The sequence below is a fragment of the Cricetulus griseus genome, chromosome 8, assembly GCF_003668045.3.
Source record: "Cricetulus griseus strain 17A/GY chromosome 8, alternate assembly CriGri-PICRH-1.0, whole genome shotgun sequence".
Taxonomy (NCBI): domain Eukaryota; kingdom Metazoa; phylum Chordata; class Mammalia; order Rodentia; family Cricetidae; genus Cricetulus; species Cricetulus griseus.
The window spans coordinates 92,341,263-92,350,591 of NC_048601.1; the positions used below are offsets into that span (position 1 = coordinate 92,341,263).

Consider the following 9,329-nt stretch of genomic DNA (forward strand, 5'->3'; position numbering starts at 1 on the left):
CAGGCTCGTCCTTCGAAAAGATGGCTGTCGGAAGAGACATAGATAAGATGAAGTGACATAGAGGAAGCAACACAAAGGATGTGAAGGAGACAGGTTTAAAGACCGAGTCCTCTCTCCCTGGCTGCCCCTGCACTGGCCCAGACACAGATATCACACACACACTACACACACCACAGACACGGACACCGGACTCCCCACACACAGACACAGACACAACACACACACTACATACACACCACAGACACAGACACTGGTCTTCCCCCCCCCCCAAACACAGACACAGATACAACACACACACTACACACACCACAGACACAGACACCGGACTCCCCACACACACACACAGACACAGATACACACACACACACTACACACACCACAGACACGGACACCGGACTCCCCACACACACCACAGACACAACACACACACTACACACACCACAGACACAGACACCGGACTCCCCACACACAGACACAGATACAACACACACACTACACACACCACAGACACGGACACCGGTCTCCCCACACACAGACACAGACACAACACACACACTACATACACACCACAGACACAGACACTGGTCTTCCCCCCCCCCCAAACACAGACACAGATACAACACACACACTACACACACCACAGACACAGACACCGGACTCCCCACACACACCACAGACACAGATACAACACACACACTACACACACCACAGACACGGACACCGGACTCCCCACACACACCACAGACACAACACACATACTACACACACCACAGACACAGACACCGGACTCCCCACACACAGACACAGACACAACACACACACTACATACACACTACAGACACGGACACCGGTCTCCCCACACACAGACACAGACACAACACACACACTACACACACCACAGACACAGACACCGGTCTCTCCCCCCCCTCACAGACACAAATACAACACACACATGCACACACAGAGAGACACATCACATACAGACACAGATGCAGAAACACCACACACGTGTGTGCACACACATACAGACACACACACACCTCACGCAGAGACACACAGCATTGTAGTGAGAGATCTTACTAGGTACCTGTGGCGCTGACCATGCCCAAACAGTGTGGTCACGGGCACATGCATGTGTGGGATTTTGGTTTGAGAGGAAGGACAGGCTTGTTCTCTCTGGGTTCTGATCTGGTCTCGGAAGAGAGCTGAGATTGGATGCTCAGAGTGCTGACTCTGGATTATCAGTTTCTCATGTAAGTGATTTTTCCCCAATAAAATTAACCTACATCATCCCAATCCCATGTATCGTAATTTGTGCTACCACACACACCACAATCCGCATGTACTCTTCACACACACACACAGAGACACACGGACACATACACAGGCACACAGACACAGAGAGGCACACATAGACACAGACACACGGACACAGAGAGGCACACATAGACACAGACACGTACACAGACACAGACACAGACACAGAGAGGCACACATAGACACACAGACACAGAGACATCACACACAGACACACATATCACACACACACACACACACACACACACTTTAATAATTACTAACATCTTTTCTCTGCTTCTTCCCATTCTACAGACACTACATATTCTCATGGAGTGCCAGATTAGCCCTTGATCCCCAATGCTGAAGGTCAGAGTGAATGAGTGTGGCCATATTGAACAATTGGTCACCAAGGCTGTTTTGATAAAGCTCGTGGGGGACCTTGACAGATTCCATGGCAGGCGACGGTGACCGAGGCTGAGGAACAAACATGCCAGACAGACAGAGCTTGGTGAGAAGTTTTATTAGAAAGGGGAGGGAGATGGAAGGGAAAAGAGACACTGAGGCAGAGAGAGGACAGAAGAGAAGAGAGAGTCCTGTCTGCCCCAGGGCAACAGTGGGAAAGAGAGCAGAATAGAGAGTGGGCGGGGGTCTGTCTTTTAAAGAGGTCCTTTGCACCTTCGTGCAGACTACACAACTATGGAACCCTGGGAGGACCAGGGTACTGCCTGAGTGCATTCTGCCAGCTGACAGGGGCAGGCCAGCAAAATGCCTGACGTTTCCAGTGTCTCCTAAGATAACACCATCAGTTGGAAACCAAGCATTCACCAGGTAAGCCATGCTCAAACCATAACAGTTGAATGTGGGGTCAGCACAGCATGGGTTAATGTAGGCTGTGGTAGGATGTCAGCGGGGTAGCATTTCTTTCTAGAGCCCAGGCTTTTCTTCCAAGCTCATGTGGCTGTTAGCAGAACTCAGTTTCCTGCAGTCATGTGACAGGTTCCCCTTTTCCTGTTGGCCAGCCACTTTGCAACCCCAGGCCTAGAGCATGCACGCTCGCTGTCTCCTCTTCCCCGTTTTCCTGTGAACGCATTGGAATGAGGGTTCTGTCTCACCATTCCGTTTATTACCTCATGTCAAGGCCACCATGGCCTCCATGGCTCTGAACCTCACACACCATTCTCGGCTTTTGCATTGTTTCACGTGACCGGTTAAAACAATAGAATCATCCTACCTGTCTTGGAGGCCAGAAGTCTGAGATCATGGCTCTGACAGAGCTGTGTTCCCAAGGGTTATGGAATAACTCTTCTTTGTTTCTTCCAGCTCCTAGTGGCTCCTGGCAATCCTCAGTGTTTCTTGACTTGGAGCCCTCTAGTCTCAGCCTTCGTCTTCACAGGGCCACCCTTCCTGTGTGTTTGTGGCCACATTTCCGCAGTCTTTTAATGAATGACCCCTGTTCTGTACAGAGAACGATCTACGACAACTGTACTTTTGGTTTCAAATGAGTTGTTACGCATATAGTCAGCAAAAGTACAAGAAGAAATAGCAAGAAACAGAGAGGTCAGTCCATCGGGAATCAGGCAGGCACTTACAACTGAATGAAAAAAAGGAATAAGAAGGGAAAGAAAGGACAGGACATGGCTGCTCCTAGGTTTGGTGGAGGAGAAGCTTTATTGTAGATAAAAGGGAGAGCGAGCGTAGCCAGAGTCAGACACATCTGGGCGAGTCCAGAGTGGACATGACCAGAGGGAAGGGAAGGCAGGACAGAGCTGAGGAACCAGGTGCGACAGCCAGGAGGCCAAAGATATAAAAGGGGTGGATAACCAAAACATCTGGATTATTTAGGGAAGAGCCTCTGGGGGAAGGACAGCTCAGCCCCTGGGCTGGAGAGTTCATGTAAAGCGCAGGGTATGCCAGCCATATCCTGTAACAGGGAGGGACTGAGGGACTGAGGAGAATCTGGTGGCCAGGTCCACTTTGACATGTTAAATAGCCACCTCAGCTGCTTGATCTGGGTTTGAAATTTAACAACCACAACCATAGGAACAACTGCAGTAGCTTGATTGAGAGAATAAGCAAAAGTAAAATAACAAGTAGCAAGCAGCAGGCAGGTGACCTCAGCGGTCATTCATGCATTTACATCTCCAGCAGAAAGGACCAGGGAGGTCCCACTGAAACAGTCATGCTGGAGTTCTCCATCCTCCACCCCCCACCCGAGACAGGGTGTCTTTGTGTAACCACTCTGGTTGTCCCGGAACTCACTCTGTAGACCGGGCTGGCCTCTGCCCCCAGAGTGCTGGGATTAAAGGCGTGCTCTGGCTGGCCATGCTGGAGTTCTTGATGGAAAGAATTCTTGCAGCATCTTCTATGAAAGAACTTCTGCCTTCTCATTCCCACCACAGGTTTTTATGTCATGGGATAAAATGTTACCTATGTTGGAAGTGGTTCTAAGAGCATAGTGATTTTTGATACCCTTAGCTGTTTGCTATTTTTCCTTCTCTCCTACAGAGCCAAAGGGCCAGCCTACCCCAGGACAAAGGAATCTTGGGAGGGCATGTGAAATAAATATTCTGGTGTCAGGTACAAGAGGACTTTGCTTGGTTCCAGAATTGATTCCGAATAAGCACAATTAGCACACGGCACTTAACAATATAATTTCTATCACAACCAAGTTAGATTCAGAGGCCACACTAGTCCAATGTGACTTTTTTTTAAGAGACAAGGTCCCACTTTGTAGCCCAAACTAGCCTGAAAGTTTCCATGTGCCTGTAGCTTGAGGCAATCCTGCCCAAGCATCCTGAGATGATAGATATAGGCCACTATGCCCAGCTCAAAAATCACCTCCTCTGGACTCACTTCAGTACAGACCACATCACCCCAAAAGCCAAAGCTGCAGACTGCTGGTGAGCACTCGTTTCTTGGGTCACCATCAAACCCAGGAGAGCTAGTCACTGGCTAGATTTCTGTCACTGTGAGAAAATCCATGGGAAAACTTTAGCTCATAGTTTTCCATATTTTAGCCACTGGTCATCTGGCTCCTGGCTTTAAGGAGTGTGGCACGGCAAAAATATTGTGGTGGAAGGACATAGCAGACAAATATTGACCACCTCACAGAGAGCAGAGAGAGACAGACCCCCAGAGGGGCCAGGGCAGGATATATCCTGTAAAGATCAATTTACTCCTACCTGGCCCCTCCATCCAAGTCTCCATCAGTCCTCAATGATATCATCAAGTTATGATTCCATGGATGAAGTCTTCAAGCTGGGGCACAGCCTTGATATTCAAACTATTAATAACAGCCGATACCATCACACCTGCTCCTGCCAGTCTTGCTGGGGATGCCAAACTCTACCTCTCTCCCAGCTGAAACATGCTTCACTCCCTCTAGCTCTCACTGGTCAAAAGCCAAAGATTCAGCCACCAGCACAGACCGAACAGCCTGTGTGCTCAACCAGAGACAAGGGGGCCCATGCCTGCTTACCCGGGCTGTTGAGGCACCCTTCCCAGTGTGAGGGCCACTGATGATTTGTGTCTTTACATTAGTTTGCATCTATACAAATGATCTCATGGCATGTGAACGCGGCTGCATTTGCGCAAAGAACTCATGCTGTGAACATGCTTGTGTCTGGCTTCTTTGCTCCAGTATGATGGCCTGAGATACTCCTTCCTGTTGTGTGTATTACTAGTTTTTCTCCCACGTTGAGGGTACCAATAGAATTTTCATTCACTCCCTGATCTCCAACTGTAGTAGACATTTGCAGATAGCCTCTGATGGGACACACAAGGCCTTTTGGTTTTCTTAATACACAGAATACACAGGAGGGGAATGGTTGGGTCTTGTATTAAGCACATATGTCACTTTTTAAGAAAGCAGCAAATTGTTTTACAAAGCATTTGCATTTCAGAAAGCAACAGAGACCTTCAGTTATTTCATGTCTCTGTGGGTATTCAGTATCATCGAGTTTAAAAATTTCAGCATTCTCCTGGGTATAGGAATGACACAGCACTGTGGTTTTGTTTCATTTCCTGATAGGCAGTGATACTGGGATATTTTCCTGTTCTTTATATATCCTTTTGTGCCTGTTTAGAACATTTGGCCTTACACAGTTGATTGTGAAGTGTTAATAATGAGGTATCCTGGAAGTTCTCAACTAAGATGTTAGCCTCCTTTATAGCTATGACTTATTAACACCAATGATTTTTTTTTCTTGAGACACAGTCTCACATATCCCAGGCTGATCTTGCATTCTGTGTAGCAGAGGGTGACCTTGAACTTCTCTTGCTTCCTTGAACATTTGGATCACAGCTATATTCTGCCATCTCTGTTTGTATTTGGTGCTGAGGTCTGAACTCACAACTTGCTGCATACTGAGCAGGTCCTCTAAAACTGTGTTATAACCCAGCCTTGCTCTACAGTAAAAACTGGGTTATTTGGGGGCTCCTGAGACGATTAGAAGGCAAAAGTGCTTGCCTTGAAAGCCTGGAGACCCGTGATTGATCCATGGAACCCACGTAAAGGTGTAAGGAAATAATCAGCTCTGCAAAGCTATCTCCACCCTCCACGCGGAAGCCACGACACAGGCACACGTGAGCACTTGCGTGTATGTACACACACATATACACACTTAAATTTAATCCTTCAAAAATTAGGTTATTTGTCCTATTATTGACTTGCAAGAGTATTTTATGTGTTGCGATTATTTTCTTTCATTTTCTGACTTGATTATTTTTAAATGTATTTCAAGAATAAATGTTTTAAATGTTGATAAAGTAAAAATTATCACTTTACTACCATGTTTTTTGCTATTGTTGTTCTACCCTGGAAATCTTTACCACTATCAAGTCAGAAAGATTTTCACCTAGGAATTTCAACAGCAATTTTTAGCTTTCTATTTGAGTCTGTGCAGGTCTGAGGTTCATTTAAAGGTAACTTCTATGTAAGACATAAGGAAATGACTAACTACTCTTCACACATGGATGAATGACTCCATTAGATGTATAACAAGCATCTCAAACACAAAATGTCCAAAATGACACTGTCATTCCAACTCTCCCCTGGCTTTAATAAATCACTCAATCCCTTGCGGGGTCCTATCCAATTTACAATTATCATATTCAAAATGGTGTGTGCTATAGCATGGATGGACTTTGAAAATACATATTCCATGATTCGGTGCACGGGAAGTGTCCAGAATACACAGAGCCACAAAGACAGAAGTAGGCCCATGGCTGGGAAGGTTGGAGTAATTGCTAATGGATGCAGGATTTCTCTTGAGGTTAACAACTGCATTCAATAACTGATTGTAGTAGTGGTTGCATAACTGTCAATGTAATTTTAAAAAAAATCGAGTAAGTCAGTGATTGTACTTTACATAAGTTCTATACCAATAAAGCTTTAAGAAAATCCATCTAGTTCTCAGCACTACACCTCCTGTCACTCAGAGGAGAGCACCCTCCTGCTGCTCTCATGAACATACTCTGTTAGGTTGTGGGGACATGAGCCCCTTTTCCTGAAGGAAATTTCTGTGGGAATTCACCCTGAAAAACTCTAATAATCAAACTCTCTACTTCCAGGCCTCAGGAAGGACCACACTCAGAGGGCATCCAGAGATCTGGCTTGTTTGTTCACTTAATTACCCATTGTTCTTATAAAGTGAGGGCTGAAATGAAAAAGTAACTTGTGAAAAAAAAGAGCATCAAGTTTGTGGTCAACACTCGCATCCTCTATAGAGTTCGGGCATTTTCTGTTTCCAACTTTGGGGTCAGCATGAGCAGGTAGAGGTGCGTTTTTTCAGTCTGTTAGTTTTTATTTGTTGTTTGTTTTGTTTTCATGACAGTATGGATTCAAACAAGGGTGAGAGCATCCTTTGAAATGAGTGACTTGCGGGGTCTCACTCTTAGAAAGGCTCAGTGGTTGGCTCAATGTTTGGATGTACCCATCTCAGTCCTTGGATATGGAACAAGGGAGCTTCATTTTACATTGAACTTAACAAGTGAAGCAGCCAGTCCTGCTCATGACTGCAGCTCCGCAAAGGACTGTGGGCAGGCAGCACGCGTTTCCCTGACTTCTCGCTGCTAAGAACAGGAGAGCTGCTGACTGATTCCATGTGTGGTGGTGTGGCCAACAGTGAGAGCCACCAGAATCCACCTGGAGTTAAGTTGGACAGCTGAGATGTGTCCCTGATGGGCAGAATCTTTGTCTCCTACAGAATATTGTGATGTGCCCTGTGGCCCGACAACTCCATCTCTGCTAGAGGGCACTGTGTGACACAGGCCCCAGAAGCCACTGCTTCACCACAGGGCAATCACTGAGGACTTCCTTCAAGGTGTTTCATGTCCAAGAGAAACCTCTCATCTGGACAGGCGGCATAGGCCTGTAATCACAGCACTTGGGAGGCGGGAGGATTGTGTGTTCAAGGCCAGCCTGGGCTACACCTTGTCTTAAGACTTTGTTTCTAATAAAATAAAACCAACAAGGGGCTTGGCAAGGAGGTTTGGGGTGGGGTAAGGACACAAACTGCTTTCTCCCAGGGAAACAGAGCTCGGATGCAGCATTCACACTGGGTAACTCACAATGCCCTGCTAGTTTCTCAGCACTCACCGTTCCCATGCCACCCCCGCTTACACACTTCACTAACAATGAAGACAAACAGAAATATGCTACCACCAGCAACCAACTAAAGCCCACACAGAACTCATTTTGGGGTACAGTTTTCAGCTTCAGCTTCTGGAAATGTTTCCTGTCTTTCCGTTCCTTCCTGTCTTCCCAGACTCTGCTCTAAATCTGTAGCTCTGATTGTCCTGGCACTCACTCTGTGGACCAGGCTGGCCTTGAACTCACAGAGATCCACCTGTCTCTATCTCCCAAGAGTTGAGATTAAAGGTGTGCGCTGCTATGTCCAGCCATACTGTAGTTTTGTGAGTCATATCACAGCCTTATAGAAAATAATTATGTTAATAAATTATAATGGCCAAGCTAAGTCCTGCAAGACCAAGCATGCTCTTCCAATAAAACAGGAAGATGGCTCAGAGTCCACTCCCTTAATCAGGGTTGCTGACACAGAGTGACAGTGCAGCTCTGTGCAGTCATGGGACTTCTCTGCCTGAGCATGAGCCTGGTGCTGCAATGCCTCCAGGCCACACAGCCCTGTGACAAGAAGTCAGCTTCCCAGGGCTGCATAAGACATCATTGCCATGCTCCCCCCCTTTTTAAAGGCATCTCAAATCTAACTTCACTAGCCACGGGGCAGATGGATTCCCAGTGGCCTTTTCTGATACCCAAATGTGTCACAATGAGTCTTTCAGCTAAGTTCCTCCTTGGTGCCCTCGCCTAGCCTCAGCTCAGCAAGAAACAGGAGAGCGAGAAAGCCAGCCACTAAGTTACCTTGCTGTGCCGTACCTAGTGCTTTAACACAGAGCAGAAGGAAGGGTGGGCAAGGAACAGGGCGGCATAGCACTTCACATGGATGAAGCCCACGGTGTGGAGGCAGCGTGAGAGAGAGCCGGGCCTTCTCAAGTTCGGTTATTTTAAATCACCTTGTAGTTTCACCACATCTGTACCGTTTATATATGTATTTTTTACTCAATGTTTATCTTTGTACCTACTAGCCATACTTAAAAAACCATTCATTTATTTGTGTGTGTGTGTGTGTGTGTGTATGTGTGTGTATGTGTGTGTGTGTGTGTGTGTGCGTACATGCATGCGTGTGTGAGTGTGTGTGTGTGTTTGTGTGTGTGTGTGTGTGTGTGTGTGTGTGTGTGTGTGTGTGTGCTAGCGTGCCACACTAGAGTGTGGTGGTCAGAGGACAACTTTTGGGAGTCAGTCCATTCTTTCTACCTTGTGGGTCTTGAGGATCAAGCTCAGATTTGGGCCTTGATCAAGTGTCATTACTTACTGAACCATGCCACCTACCCCAGTAGCTATATGTATATTTACATTTTTAGTACTATTTTATGCACTTGGATGTTTTGCCTGCATGTATGTTTGTGTACCATGTATGTGCTCACTGCCCAAGAAAAAGGGAATCAGATCC

General features: G+C 46.6%; 1 long non-coding RNA gene across 1 annotated transcript in view; it reads right to left on the minus strand.

Moving 5' to 3' along the window:
* The window catches only part of LOC118239274, a 15,104-nt gene extending 6,121 nt beyond the window's left edge, over positions 1-8,983 (minus strand). Inside the window, exon 1 of the long non-coding RNA XR_004771130.1 lies at positions 2,531-8,983. This is a non-coding gene — a long non-coding RNA (uncharacterized LOC118239274). The remainder of the gene's footprint in view (positions 1-2,530) is intronic.
* Positions 8,984-9,329: the final 346 nt, after the last annotated feature.